The following is a 16,446-nucleotide window of genomic DNA, read 5'->3' on the forward strand; positions in this document are numbered from 1 at the left end:
TTGAGTGTAGTACCTGATAAGAAAAGTAGATATTTAATAACTGTTGATTGTGTATATAGTTCAAGATAATAAGTTTTGAAATAAAATATATAGATTTTGGTTCTCCCAGTGACTGATAATCATGGGCATGTTATTGACTTCACTGAATTTCCAGGACAACAATTTTGAGGTGACAGCAATTCCTATCATATGAAAATTTTGTAATGATTACATGAGATGACTTATTTATAGAGCATGCCTTGGTGATTACCTCACAGGAAATTTTCCTGTAAAATTAAGACTTGTTCCTCAAGCCTTTTTCTACCCATCATTTCGTAGAGCTCATAAGATACCATGTGCTTATAACATTTATGTAGTATTGTGTATGTAGGCATTTATAAGACAGAAAAGAACTCCTGGGTGCCTGATTGACTGCCCAAATGCCTGGGATGGACAGGGTTGAGCTGGGGCCAAAACAAAGAACCAGGAACACTATCCAGGCCTCTGATATGGGTGGAAAGAATCCAATTACTCTAGCCATCCCTGCTGCCTTCCAAGGTCTACATTAACAGGAAGCCAGGGTCAGGAGCCAGATCCTGAAGTCAAATTCAAATACTCTGAAATGGAAAATGAGCACCTTAACTCATATATGAACCACTCCCTTGGCACTTGGGTTTTTTATATAATTAAGTTCCTGTTGGAAAGAAAAGAAGTGACAAATCCCAAAGATAAATTTGTAGAGGTTGTGGAAATGTTCTGCACATCCACAGGAAGTAAGGAGTCAGATATGGAAAATTAAATTTAAATAGTTATTTTTGTTATAAATTTGACATTTATTAAGCATAAAAGTAAGATTTCTTTCAAGGGAAATCTAAATAATAGCAGGTAGTAATTTAAGAGGTCTGGGCAGAAAGCTGTATGTAGGATAATATATAATCTAATTATAGAGGTGCAAGTCATTACTGTATGTTCGTCTGAAAGAATTACAGTCACTTCACTGCTACTGTATTCTTTGCTACTCTGATTCCACAAGGTGAGGGGTTATAAGAACTGTCCTTCCAGCTGTCTTTATTGTCATTCTGGGTGGTGGGTGTCTGTTCATTTTTTGTTTCATTTTATTTTAAATTCTTTGTTCATTTGTTTTCAACTTGGTTTCTAGAATTTAAGCTTTAGCCAACGGCTAAGAGTTTGTTAAATATAGAGTTAAATCATGAGTTTAGATTAATAGCCTTTTATAATATTGCCATTGCCCAGTGGACTAATTACAAAACCACAAGCAGTAGGCAAGATAAGAATATGCAGCTACTCATATATCTGGAATGTTGACATTTGGCATCTGGCTCCAAAGTAGATATTTACACAGTCGCTGTCTTTAATATCCTTTTCCAGTAGGTTATATATTCTTTATAACTTGAATATTTCATCCTATATACCGTGCACTCAGCAAACAACTGTTCACCTATGCATAATTAAACATATTTTATGAGGTGTTTTTGATAGTGTAAATATATCCATTCACTCATTTGCACAGATGTCTGTTATTGGATTTGAGGAGGTCATCCGATCATAATGAAGTTCAATGAAATCTGAAGACTGGTTGGGAAAGTCTTAACTGTAACTGTTTGCTATCTATTGAAATGTATTGGGAAGCACAGATTATATCATCATGAAATTTTCACACATGGTGGAATTCCATTTGTTAACAGTCACAGAGGGTGATGTTTGGCATTTTAAACCCGACCACAGTATTAAACTCATTATCATGTAAAGTGATAAGACCTAGTACAGGATTTTAAAAATAGGGCTTTGTTGGTTGTGATTTTTATTAAAGTCATCCAATTTTGATTTTTTAATTTAATAGTCCACTTCTTCCTTTTAGGTGTATGTTTTGTGGAATCACAAACAATAGTTTTAATCATTAGTATACCAGAGATTTGATCATGTGATACCCACATGTCACCAGTCTTCATGCAAAGTAGTTTGTCATTGTAAAGGGTGTCAGTGAATCCAAGAGGATGGAGAAACTGTTCAGGCAGGTGTGGTCTTATAGGTCTAAAAGATTGGGAATTGGCTTCACAATCAGTAAGACCTGAATGATTGTCCTTGTTTGACTATTTCTGAGCTAATTGGCTTTGTTTTTCATTCATTTATTTCACCAGTCAGTAACATGCACATTGTTTATGGTATTGGGAGAATAGCAATGGAAACTCTAGTGCCTTTGTTCAGAGAAGGTATAATAGGCAAGTGGAGGACATGGAAACACACAAGAAATATCAAGTATAGTGAATCTGCAAAGGGGTAACCCATTCACATGGGATTAGAGAGGAAGGTGTAATGGAACCAACATTCCACCTCAAGCCAGAGGATAGACAGTCACATTTGGGAGTGGAAAATGTGGGGGAGGGAACATGTCAGAGCATAAAGAAGGTCCATTGCTTGTTTGCTTGAAGAACTGAAATGAACATAGTTGTTCTGAATGCTGAGAGGTGGGTGTTACAAGGGTGGATAACCTTTATTCTGCCAAGGGCCATGTGGCTATTTATAACATCATTCATGGATCATATAAAATTAGCAGCTTAAAAATCAGCTTGCTGTAAGTTTATTGAATTTCAAGTCCCACCTTTCAGTTGCCTTGGCATGACCAGACCAAATGAATTTGCAGTTCTTAAAACAGCCAAGAGGCCAGACATTCCCCATAGCTGGGAGATAGGACATTGTGAGCAAAAAGCGGTCTAAGAATTTTGTAATGGAATATGACAAGATAGCTAGTAGGGAAGATTTTTAGTGTGTCCCAGCATGAAGAAATAATCAATGTCAGAGGTGGTAGCTATGCCAGTTCCCTTGATTTTTTTTCTTTTTCTTTTTTTTTTTTTCTTTTTGACAGGCAGAGTGGACAGAGGGAGAGAGACAGAGAGAAAGGTCTTCCTTTTGCCGTTGGTTCACCCTCCAATGGTTGCGGCGGCCGGCGCGCTGCGCTGATCCGAAGCCAGGAGCAAGGTGCTTATCCTGATCTCCCATGGGGTGCAGGGCCCAAGGACTTGGGCCATCCTCCACTGCACTCCCTGGCCACAGCAGAGAGCTGGCCTGGAAGAGGGGCAACTAGGACAGAATCCGGTGCCCCGACCGGGACTAGAACCTGGTGTTCTGGCGCCGCAAGGTGGAGGATTAGCCTAGTGAGCGTGGCGCCGGCCAGGTCCCTTGATTTGATCACTACACGTTATATGCATCCGTTGAAATGTCATGTAGTATCACTTAAATATGGAATTGTTGTGTGTCCATTTCCAACAACAAATTGGAAAGATCATTCATCCGGTCCAGGTAGGAATTATCCGTGGTATGCAAGGATGGTTCAACATATGCAAATCAATCAATGTGATACATCACATTAACAAATTGAAGAATACAAACCATATGATTATCTCAATATATGCAGAGGAAAGTATTTGATAAAGTACAACATCCTTTCATGGTAAAAACCTTAAGCAAATTGGATATAGAATGAATATTCCATAAAGCAATCAAGGCAATATATGACAAACCCACAGTCAGCATAATATTGAATGGGGAAAAGGTAGAAGCATTTCCACTAAGATCTGGAACCAGATAAAGTTGTCCACTTTCACTATTGCTATTCTATATATTCTGGAAGTTGTAGCCAGAGCCATTAAGTAAGGAATAAACATCAATGGGATACAAATTGGAAAGGAGGATGTCAAATAGTTCCTGTTTCCAGATGACATGATCCTATTTAAAGTGGAACAAAAAGACTCCACTAAGAGACTATTGGAAATCCTAAGAGATTTGGTAAAGTTGCAGGATTTAAAATCAACACACAAAAATCGAGACAATGCCATAGCTGAGAAAGAATTTGTAAGATCAATCTCAATCACAATAGCTGAAAACAATGTTAAATACCTTGGAATACATGTTACCAATGAGGTGAATGATCTCTACAATGAAAATTGCAAAACATTAAAGAAGAAAAAAATGAAAGAATCTTCCATGTTCATTGATTGGAAGAATTAATATAATCAAGAAGTCCATACTACCAAAAGCAATTTATAGATTCAATGTGATCCAAATCAAAATACCAAAGAGAATATTCTCATATCCAGAAAAAGAAGATATAAAATTCATATGGAACCATGAGAGGTCCTAAATAGCTAAGCAATCTCATACAACAAAACAAAGCTGGAGGCATTGTATTTTCAGATTTCAAGACATACTACAGGGCAGTTATAATCAAAACAGCTTTGTACAGGCACAACAATAGACATATAGGCCATTGGAACAGAATAGAAACCCCCAAAATCAGTACACGAAGCTACAGTAAACTAATCTTTGACAAAAGGAGTGAAAATAAATCCCTGGATAAAGGGCATTCTCTTCAAAAACTGTGCTGGGAAAATTGAATCTCTACATGCAGAAGTATGGAGCAAGACCACTACCATTCACCTTATACAAAAATCAACTCAAAATGGATGAAGGAGCTAACTCTATGACCTGATACCATCAAATTACTAGAGGAGAACATTGGGAAAATTCTACAAAACACTGGCATAGGCAAAGACTTCTTGGGGGAAAAAAAAAGAAACACAGACAGTCAAAGCAAAAAAATACAAATGGGATTACGTGAAGCTAAGAAATTTCTGCATTGCAAAGGAAACAAGGCAAAATAAAGAGGCAGTTGACACAATGGGAGAAAATATTTGCAAACTATGAAACTAATAAAGGATTAACATTTGGAATCTATAATTAGCTCAAGAAACTCAACAACAACGAAGCCAACAAGTTAAGAAATGGGCAAAGAACTACAACAGGCATTTTACAAAGGATGAAATTCAAATTGCCAGCAGATACATGAAAAAATGCTCAGGGTCACTAACCATCAAGGAAGTTCAATTTCTATGTAATATTATATAGCAATAGGTAGTATTTATTGTGATGGTTCTGATATTGTGACCATTTCTATTAAATAGCAGTTTCAGGGGTATGGGCCAGATAAGGGTCAAGAGGAAGTCCTTGATGGAGGATCAAAGCTTATGATGAGCCATTTCATAATGAACAGTTGCGTAGCTAATTTCTTCTTCCAATCCAGGAGGAGAGTCAGAAGCCAGCAGTTAGCTTTATTCTAAACAGATAAGGGCCGCAGCAATGGTTCTCACCCAGGGATGATTTTGTTTTTCCAAGAGATGCTGCTGTTGCAGCTGTAAGAATGGAGAGGGATGTGTTCCAGAGAGATGAAAGATACTAGTGCCATTCTACGTTGCACAGTACCACAGCCTAGAGAAAAGATTGTCAGTAGTACTCAGTCTGACAAACTATTAATTGAGCTTGCAGGCCAGAGTTAGAGCAGGGGCTAGAGTTTGCATGAGATGCCAATGATGACGTCAGGTTTTTCAGAAGTGCAGCTGTCTGTACTTCTGTTTTGTTTTGTTTTGTTTTTTTTTCTCTTGTGTTATATTGGTGTCGCTCCCCGTCTTTGTGGAGGAACGACACAGGACCCTGCGCTGTTCTTTTGTCTGCTCGGCCCTCCCCGGGTTTGCTGCTGGTTCTTCCCGGGTTGGCTGCTGGTCCTTCCCGGGTTGGCTGCTGGTCCTTCCACCTCTGTGGAAGGGCGGTTCCCCCTGCCACATTTCCCACTTCCGCGGGGGAGCGGCACACCGCCGGCCGGCTCTCTCGGGGGCTGCACAGGTGTTCCCCTTAGATGTTCCCCTTAGATGTTCCTCTTAGATGTTCCTGGTGCATGTTGTCTCTCTCCTCCTTTATAGTCCTCCTCCGCCAATCCTAACTTGGCTGCCCACACGCCGAGTACGCTGCTCTCCTCCAATCAGGAGCAGCTCCTGCAGCTTGTCAAGTTGGTGAGAGGCAGCTGGGTAGAAGCTGTTTCCTCCTCTCCCAGTGCCATATTGTGGGAGAGCAGATGCATAGAATAAGTCTTAATTCCAGTAACTCAGTCCAGTCCGGGTTGCTCCCCACAATTGGAATACATACTAAACATAAAATTGTAGATTGTATGGATAGTTTGATCCATTTCAGAGCTATGGAAACATACTATTTCTATCACTAATCAGTTTAAGCAAACCTCTGCAGTGAGTGGTAATGGGAGCTGAAAACAGCACCCCTGTGTTCCTAAGGTGGTAATGAAGAAACGTGAGGACTGTGGGGTAGTGTCACATCTGTAATCGAGGTGAGCCAGTGTCAAACATCTGTAAACCACACTACAAGAGCATCCACATTAAAACTACCTTGAGAGAACGTAAAGTTAGCATAATGTTTACAGTCTGGGAAAAAAATATTAACAAACTATTCTTTACTTGTCTAGAATAAACTATGGGCTTAAAAAGTCAATGCTTGTTATTGATTGTGCCATGAGTTTCTGTATACAATCTCTCAAATTTCCTTAGGGATTTCTATATTTCTTTTTATTGCAACATTGCTTTAATTGGATGTCAAGTAGTAGAAGTGGCTGGAAGCACCAGTGTTTCATAATTTTTAATTTGAAGATTGAATAAGAACTCATGCTTCTGCAATGCTTCATGTGTACAGTTTGGTTTAGTTGTTTTAAAAAAGTGATTTTAAATGTTAATTTGTCTTAAGCAGTCCAAATTCATTTTAATGTAGAAATTTGAAATTAGTAAATATATTCTAATAATGTGTGCAAGAATCAGATGTGTGTGTACTAATTTTCCTGTGTGCATAATTTAATACTGTTTGAAGCTCTTCCTTAAGTGGTGGTTATTAGAATCTATTAAATTCAAACTTTAGTTTCTACGATGCGTAGGTGACAGGATTGTGTCCTAAACCTCAAACTATGTAACAACTTTCACAGCTCAAGTGAAAGTTAGGAAAAATAAAAGTATAACTTTTAAATGGTGGCAAACAGCTATTGCATTTTTAACCTAATAATTTAAAAATAATAAAAACTGTAAAATATCAGGGTGAGGTCTGATCTCATGTTGTAAAGCCACAGGATCTGTTGCGGTATTTCAAAATAGCGATTTGATTGTGTCATTCCACTACTTAACAACTTTCCTTGGTTTTGTATTAATTTTAGAATAAAATAAAATCCAAACTTTCTAAGACAGCCTCATGCACTGTAAAACCTCTCCCTACCTCTCCAGCCTCCCATGTACCAGGTACCTAGAACCTCAGGACCTTTACACATGCTATTCCCTTTGCTCGAAAGACTCAACCTTGTGATATACTTAGTCCCTTGTGATACACTTAGTCACTTAGACTAAAAGAACTCTCTTTATAATGAAGCTTCAGAAGACCTCAATATGTGTTTTATATTTCTAACAAACTGGCCATTTTTTCCTTGTATTTATATGGTGGCTTCATTCAGAAAGCAGTAAGTAAGTGCAGCTGTTTTTGTAACCAATTTGCCACAGGCATACAGGGCTTATCATTTTTTTAAATTTTATTTTGCCATTCAATCCTTCTGGTGACACATTTGAGGAGAAGATGAGCTCATGAGAGATGACATTAATAATTATAAATGTGGCTCATGTTGCTATACAGATTTATATGTTTCTAACTCCACTCTCGATATTATATTCATCTGACCCTTACTGTTGTCCCATGAAGAATGTGAGAAAGCTGTTTATTCAACAAACATTAAACATATTTTAAGCATCTACTATGATGCTGAGTACTAGGAAGACAAACATAAAAATTAGCATCTATTTTATTTGCTTTAGGGAGATCATTGTTGACAAGGTAGCAGGAATGGGAGCATATGGAGATCCAGAAATGATTAAATAAAATGAAAGTTTCAGGACTATAGAAAAAATCTGGTGCCTGAATGAGAGCAGGAGTAGTTAATTCTGCCTGAGTGAGGTCAAGAAAGGGAAAGGATATTTTGGGCAGAAGCAACATTGGCGTTTGGCGTCTCCAAGCACATGGTTTAGATACACAAGCCTCAGAGACGCAGAAGCTGTTGTGGAAGATAGCACAGCTCTACCCATGTTTTTGTTGTTGTTGTTGTTGTTGTTGTGTGTGTGTGTGTGCATTTTGACTCCATTACTTTACTGATGACAAGGAAATCCATTCTTATGTGCTTCTCATCATTCCCAATTAGATTCTTAAAATCCTGTCTAATGGAATCCAACTGAATGAATCAGCCACTTTTTAAGGGGTAGGTTCTGATTGATCTGATATTTATTGTTCTGATGGGTTCTGATTGGCTACATTTGATTAAAAATCCCACTTCAAAAAAGGGATCAAGAATTTACATATCCCAATTACATGATTCCAAGCAGTGGTTCTCAAATGTTAGTGCTTATTAGGCAACCCCTGAGAGCTTATTAACTTCCCAGGTTGCTGGGCAGTACCTCCCCGAATGCATGAATCAGCAGATCAAGGTTGCGGCTGGTTCATTTGTGTTTAAAACAAGTTTCTAGGTTATGCTGATGCTGTTGATCCAAGAACCACCTTTCCTTGGAAAATTAGAAAGCTGACTTCCCATTAAAAAATCCAAGTTCTGTTACTTGCTTATGTTAACCAGACTGCAGGCCTGTTGACACCGCAGAGTTAAGTCATGACTCTCTATGCAGATTTGCAAAACCTGTGACAGTTTCTTGCCTTTAGCCCTTTTTTCTTCTTTTTGATGTTTTCTCTACTCTAGCTATTCAGTAGTTTCACAATACTTATCTGGTTAAACAAGATTGTTCACCTTCAACTTACAGATCTTTGCCATTTTGTTTTCTTCCAAAAAACTGATCCAAAGGCCTATTGGTTTTATAGCCATAAAAGTGCAGAACAGCTCCCGAATTCCTGAGGCAAGGGCTCTGGTTTGCCAATTGTGTGTCCTTGGACATGTTACTTATCATTCATGTGTCTTGTTTGCATCATATATAAAACATTGCAGTGATAGTATCTGATTATAAATCTTTGCCATAGGGCCATGTAGGGAGCAACTGGGAGCAACTCGGACTAGACTAAGTTACTGGAATTAAGACTTATTCTATGCATCTGCTCTCCCACAATATGGCACTGGGAGAGGAGGAAACAGCTTCTACACAGCTGCCTCCAGTTCAACCAATAAACTGTAGGACCTGCTCCTGATTGGAGGAGAGCAGCATACTCGGCATGTGGGTAGCAGAGTTGGGATTGGTGGAAGAGGACTATAAAGGAGGAGAGAGACAACATGCACCAGGAACATCTAAGAGAAACATCTATCTGAAGGAACACCTGTGCAGCCCCCGAGAGAGCCGGCCGGTGGTGTGCCGCTCCCCCGCGGAAGTGGGGAAAGTGGCAGGGGGAACCGCCCTTCCACGGAGGTGGAAGGGACTGTAGCCAACCCGGGAAGGACCAGCAGCAAACCCGGGGAGGGCCGAGCAGACAAAAGAACAGTGCAGGGTCCTGTGTCGTTCCTCCACGAAGACGGGGAGCGACATAATGGGGCCGTGACTCGGATAGGAAACCTAGGAGGGAAGAAACGGGAAGAAGTGGAAAATACTGGAGAGAGAGACTAGCAAAGAGCCTAGGGAAAAGCCGGACAGAAAAGGTGCCGGATGAAGCCATCGAAAGCCTAGGCATAGACTCAGATACGGACTGCAGGTTGAAAGTGAAAGTGAAACCTATAAGAAACTTAGACTTGGATTCGGACTGTGGGGAGAGGCCAGGAGAAATGAGGGAGGAATATTGTTGGAAGAAAACTTAGGGAAACATACCGGGTAGAGAAAAATGTTAGGGAGGATGAAGCCGCGAGTGCAGGCCGAGGCGGAGACGTAAGCCAGCTTGGAATTTTCAAGTCAGCCCGGGGAGCAAAAGGCGAAAATCTGGAACCAGAGGCAGAGACGTGGGCCACCAGGTTGGAATTCGCCAGGTTAGTCCGGGGAACTTGGACTGAATGCCGGTGGTGGCGGAAACGTGAGCTACGCTGTGTGACTCGTGGAGGCCGCCGCGTGCAGAGAGAGCACGGGGCGTGAATAGATAGGGAACGCGGGGCTGGCGCGAGGCCGTGGTGCGGGCGCGAAGGGAGTGAAGACCGCGGAGTGTGCGTGCGAAGCCAAGCCGTGCAGAGCCGGGAGCCCGCCACAGGGCGGGTGCCAGGAAGCCGCGCAGATGAGAGAAGTGCGGGCTGAAGCGGCTCAGAGCCAGGAAGCCGCCGAGAAGCAGCCGCGGGTGAGGCGCTGAGAAGCAGCCTCGGGGCGGGCGCCGGGAAGCCGCAGGGATAAGAGAAACAGAAGTTTAGAAGTAAAATGAGAGAAATAGGAATGCTGGCAGATAGAAGTAAAATGGGAGAGATAGGAATGCCCGGAGATAGAGAAATAGAGAAAAATAAAGCCTCCCCTCAACATGACAATGAGAGAGCTTGGATTCGGTCTGCCTGATTAGGGAGGTGGTGAGCACCTGCGGGCGGCTAGCAGCTTATGCGCCACAGGTCACCGAAGACAGGCACGAATTAACATCAATAAGTCTTCCCACAATACGGCAATGAGAAGGCTTGGATTCGGTTTGCCTGATTGGTAGGGCTTGTAAGCACCTGCAGGCAGTTCTAGCAGAGCAGAGCATGCGCTGCAGGGCACCGAACACAGGCACGCATCAGCGCCTAGAAACCTCCTCACAACATGGCGAAGAGAGGACCCGGATTCGGTTTGCCTGGTTGGTAGGGCTTGTAAGCACCTGTGGGCAACTCTAGCAAGCAGAGCAGAGTGTGTGCCGCGGGGCACCAAAGACAGGTGCGTATCAACGCCAAAAATAAAAAGAAAGGGGGATCTGTGGGGAGCAACTGGGAGCAACTCGGACTAGACTAAGTTACTGGAATTAAGACTTATTCTATGCATCTGCTCTCCCACAATATGGCGCTGGGAGAGGAGGAAACAGCTTCTACACAGCTGCCTCCAGTTCAACCAATAAACTGTAGGACCTGCTCCTGATTGGAGGAGAGCAGCGTACTCAGCGTGTGGGTAGCAGAGTTGGGATTGGTGGAAGAGGACTATAAAGGAGGAGAGAGACAACATGCACCAGGAACATCTAAGAGAAACATCTATCTGAAGGAACACCTGTGCAGCCCCCGAGAGAGCCGGCCGGTGGTGTGCCGCTCCCCCGCGGAAGTGGGGAAAGTGGCAGGGGGAACCGCCCTTCCACGGAGGTGGAAGGGATGGTAGCCAACCCGGGAAGAACCAGCAGCAAACCCGGGGAGGGCCGAGCAGACAAAAGAACAGCGCAGGGTCCTGTGTCGTTCCTCCACGAAGATGGGGAGCGACAGGGCCATTGTAAGGATTCATTGATATATTACAAGGTACCTTCAAAGCTTATGATACATGGAATTAAGATATTAGTTTCTTTTCCTTAAGAAGTTCTGAAATCCATGTATATGAGAGATCTTGAGAATGTTCATGGAAAGTGTGTGTTATGAAAAAGCAGCGTGAATTTTAAAACAATTGCAACAAAATACATTTATCTTTTATTTGCATTTATATACAACCTTCTTGAAATACTCTTGTATGTCGCATGCTTGGAATAGTTCTTTACACGTATGTAAGCTCTATATATATATGTGTGTGTGTATATATATATATATATATAACTCTTTGTTCTTAAAAATGTCCACTGACAGTGGTCATAAATGTACATATTTTAGAAAAGAAGGGGTCCTGGAATAGTGTCAGAATTTAATTAGTCCTTTTAACAGTTTGTAATCCTACATAGAGACTATAAAATGATCTAATCAAAGAAGAGAGATGGTTAGTGGACCCAGAATTTAAATTCCTTGTGCTCATGCAACTATATTACATAACTCTTTTCTTTCCAAAAAAAAGCACTAGTCCCCATAAAAAAGACAGTGGATTTCAGAATCATATAAATGTAGGTTGGAGTTCCATTTTTCCCATGTTGTAACCAAAGAACTACGAGCACATGACATATTCTTTTGTAGTATCTATTGACCTGTCTATGACATGAGATTAAAAAAATCCAGAAACCATTGCAGGTGTTTGTGAAGCCTAAATACAGAAATGTATATAAACTGCTTAGCACAGTGCCTGGGGAAATATTACATTGTTAGTAATTGTATTGTTCCTTTCCCATTCTGTTAAATGAGCCTATTGCTTCTGAGTAGAAGTCTTTGCCTGTTGAGCCAGCAGAATGACCAATGATACAAATTGTAGATTGTATATAGAATTTATGGCAACATGATAAGAAATTATTATCCTAGAAGAGGACTTTAAATTCCTTAATAAACACTTTATTTTCAGTAAACATCCCATTAAGTTATTTTGAGAGATAATGAGAATGGTTTTTAATTTCTATCATTTATGGGTTACTTTTCATGTGTATGACACTGTACTCAGTATGTGCCATAAGCTGTCCTGTTTATTTCCTATTATAGCCCTTGGGATTTGGTATTACTGTTTGGTTAGTTTTGCAAGAGAAAGAATTGTATGCCCACATATTAATGACTTCAAAGACCTCCTGTGACTTCCCTCCCATCTAATTTATTAGGATTTGTGCCATATAATTAGTGATAAAGGAAATGACATATTCTTTTCTGAAAATGAACTGAATCTTAGTTTTAACTGTGGCTTCACATGTTTCTTCATTGGAATGATAGGCAAAGGCTGAAAATGTGCATCCTGCAGGCTGTGATACAGGGGCATTGTCCCCATATGTCTCCTTTGATATTTGTATATATAAAGGGGTATGTTTCCTAATGGAAAATAGGCCTGTTCTTGTCTTTGGAATATGGTGTTTTTTTTTTTTGCCTCTGACTTTTCCTGAAATATTTTCTCTCAAAATGCCTTTATCTGCTTCCTCCATTTGCACAAATCTGATAGGGACTTAACAGTAGCTTATTTTTTTTTTCCTTCTTGAAGCCCTGTCCATGTTAAACTGCATTAATTGCTGATCTTTTGGTTGTAATTTGTTGAAGGCTTGTAAAGGAATTTGTGCTCATATTCTGCATCCATGAACACTTGTATGTGTAAGAAAATTTCAGTTTGTATATATATATATATATATATATATATCTTCACCTATACATATGTGCATGAAATTATTTGACTTAAGTTTTTCTGTATTTGGTTCATTTCTTTAAAGTCTGCCACAAATTAAAATGTTAAAAATTACAACTACCTGTGGCAGATGTTGAGGGGATGTATTTCTGCCAAGTGCTGTGAATGTCAAAGTGAAGAAATTCAGTGAAGCATGAGTGATCAATGTGAATAACTATGACTCTGGTAAGGTGGCCAAATGCCTCATCAAATCAGTGGTGCACATGAATGTGTGAATCACATTCTGATGGTCCCCATGTACTATCCAGCAGAGCCACAGCCAAGGTAGTTGCATTGGCAGATCTGGAGGTAAAGGAAGACCCATCTAAGTTTGATGCTAGTCCACCCCAGTAATGAGATAGGAGAGATATAGATAAAGTTGGAGGTCCCTGGTCATCTCTCAACCTTCCCCACTGTGCTGAAGAGGACCATGTAGAGTGGACTGGCTTTATAGACTGCCAGTGAAATACCACTACTTTCATGAAAAAACTAATGAAAGAAATTGAACAAGACATGACAAAATGAAAAGACCTTCATGTTCATGGATGGGACAAAGTAATCTGGAACAGAAAAAACAAAGCTGGAAGCCATCACAGTCCTGTATTTCAAGACATACTACAGAGCTGTTATAACCAAAACAGCATGATACTGACAAACTAATAGAACAGAATAGAAATCCTAGAACTGAATCCACATGCATGCAGCCACCTTTCACAGAAGCACCAAAAATAAATTGCTGGAGGCAGTAAAGACTTTAATAATTGTTCCTGACAAAACTGGATATCCACATGCAGAATACTGAAACAAGGCTGTCCCCTTTGCTGCATGCCACACAAGCACATATTTCTCAAATGGTACAAATTCAACTTAAAATAAAGATCTAAATGTCAGACCAGAAACTACCAAAATAGTAATAAAAAACCTAAGGGAAACACATGAAGACATTGCTGTTAGCAATGATTTTTTGGATAAGCTCAGGCAACAAAACCAAAACTAGATGTGGATTATCTCAAACTAAGAAACATGGGCACCCTGAATAAAACAATCAACAGAGTAAGGAGGCAACATACAGAATGGGGGGAAATATTTGCTATTTCTTCACCCAGTAAAGGATTAATAGTCAGACTATGAAAGGAACTAAAAAAAATTTAACAGCAGAAAATAATGCAGTTAATTAGAGGGTAAAAAATCTGCATAGACATTTCTGAGAAGAAATACAAATGACCAACAAATATATGAAAAATGCTCATTGTCACTAGCCAACAGAGAAATGCAAATGTAAATCTTAATGAGGCAGCATTTCACTCAAGTTAGAATGGCTCTTATCAAAAAGACAAAAAACTAAGAAATGCTGGCAGCAATGTAGAGAAAAGGGAACCCTGGTATACTGTTGGTTGGAATGCAAATTAGTACAGCCATTATGGAGAACATCAGGGAAGTTCCCCAGAAACTTAAAAGGGATCTAAAATATTGTCCAGCTATCCTTTTCTGGGTTTATATCTGAAGGAAACGAAAAAAGGATATGAAAGATGTACCTGAACTCCCATGTTCAGTGCAGCAGTATTCACAATAGCCATGATATGTAATCATACTAGGTGTCCATGGATGAATGGATTAAAATACAATATATCTATACACACATATGTATTTATGCACACATGCATGTACACTCAGTGGAACATTATTCAGTCACTTAAAAAGAATGAAATCATGACATCTGCAGCAAAATGAATGGGACTGATGATGATGATGTTAAGAAAAATAAGCCAATGCAAAAGGAGAAATACTACATATTCTCCTATGTGAATGTTTAAGGAAAAATGGTTGATGTAAACTTCAGATAGTGATGATTAGAGATTGGAAAGGGGAGGATTAGAGAGTTGGATCCTGGACACCAAATACGTTCAGGTGAAGTCATGTGTTTTGCAGCACCGTGGGGTGCTTATAGTACATCATAATGTACTCTCTGTGAAGAAGTGGAAGAGAAGATCTGGTATGATACAAAGAGAGAAAAGATAAAGAAATGGAAGGACACTGGGCTGGTATGATCTGTTTACTCTGTATATTTGTATGGAAATATTGTACCCAAAGAAAATGTACAACTATTACATATTAATCAAAATTTTGAAGAATGACTCTTTTCATCTATGCATTTACAATAGTCTTATGTTTAATGTTTTAGTCCCTTTATTAGACATTATAAAATAATGACTATCTAGCAAGCCACAGCTAGTTTCCTGTCTACTTATTTATTATAGGATCTTAAGCACATTATTCTATTTGTGGCTGTGTGTGTGTGTGTGTGTGTGTGTAAAAGACTTATAGGTTGTTAGGAATGTTAAATAAAAGAATGCTAATAAGTTATGAAATATAGTGCCTGGAACATAATAGGCACTGTAAAGCATTTATCCTTAATATTGTTCACATTACCATTATTTATTTATTCATTCAACATATGTTAACTTTGTATCCAGAAGTATGCTAGCACTCACTTAACTTTGAAGCTCCTCTAGGAGCTTAAAATGTATTTAAGAATTTTTTGCTAGATAACAGTATTTCCACAACTGACAGCAGAATATGATGGATAAGCGTGGAGCAAATTAGAACAGTCAAGACTTTAGTCTTAAAAATGAGGTACTGATACAAAAAATTGCAGAGAACAAGATTTCCTATATCTCGATGGAGATTTTATAATGAGCTATCCAAACTTGTAACCTGCAACCTCAGGAATTTTCTTTTATCTTTTAGATTCTATAGTAAAACAGCAAAAACCAAAATAGCCCTGTCACGTCCAGCCACTGTCAATTAATTCCTGGAACTGGATTAGCTGTGAGAAAACCAATTCAAATAATGCGAGACTCACCAGCTGTCAGGCAGGGTTAGTCTCCTTGGAGGGACCACATACATATCCTGTTTCCAAGGAAAACAGCCTATAACATCATCTTTTTTCAGGGCACGAGTAAATTTCTGCTTCATCTATACAAAACCTTCAGACCTCCAAAAGACCAGAGGGTATAGATTAAAATTCATGCCTAGCAGAAACAGGTTGTGTGTGCCTTATCACACACTCATGCATTGTATTCAAAAAAGGATCCCAAGGACTTAGCTATTGTTTTAGCTCTGCATTTGAACTCCCTTCATGCACAAGTATTTTGGAACTAGTGTTTTATAAAGGACAGGAGTGCTTACATTTGAAGTACTCAGCATTATCAGAAATCCTTATATTTATATACCTTTTATGGGAGCCACAAAATGTGTCCACTGCATTCCTTTTTAGTTTCAACCTTTGTTGGCAGGTTGGGAATAGCACTGAATTCTACTGGACAATAGGATGGAGTTGGTTTTGTACAAACAAGTTGGTGTGTGTGTCTATATATTTTCTCAAGACCAGAAAAGTAGAGGAGACAAAAGAAAATCTTAAAGCAAATCTGTAGGTTACTATGCCCACCTGGATCCTGGGTCTTTA

At 39.6% G+C, this 16,446-nt stretch overlaps 1 long non-coding RNA gene across 1 annotated transcript in view; it reads left to right on the plus strand.

Annotated features, from left to right (window-relative positions):
• The window catches only part of LOC138850057 (uncharacterized), a 581,129-nt gene that overhangs the window by 504,313 nt on the left and 60,370 nt on the right, over nt 1–16,446 (plus strand). The gene's annotated exons all lie outside the window — the stretch shown is intronic.

The sequence above is a fragment of the Oryctolagus cuniculus genome, chromosome 6 (genome assembly GCF_964237555.1).
Source record: "Oryctolagus cuniculus chromosome 6, mOryCun1.1, whole genome shotgun sequence".
NCBI lineage: Eukaryota > Metazoa > Chordata > Mammalia > Lagomorpha > Leporidae > Oryctolagus > Oryctolagus cuniculus.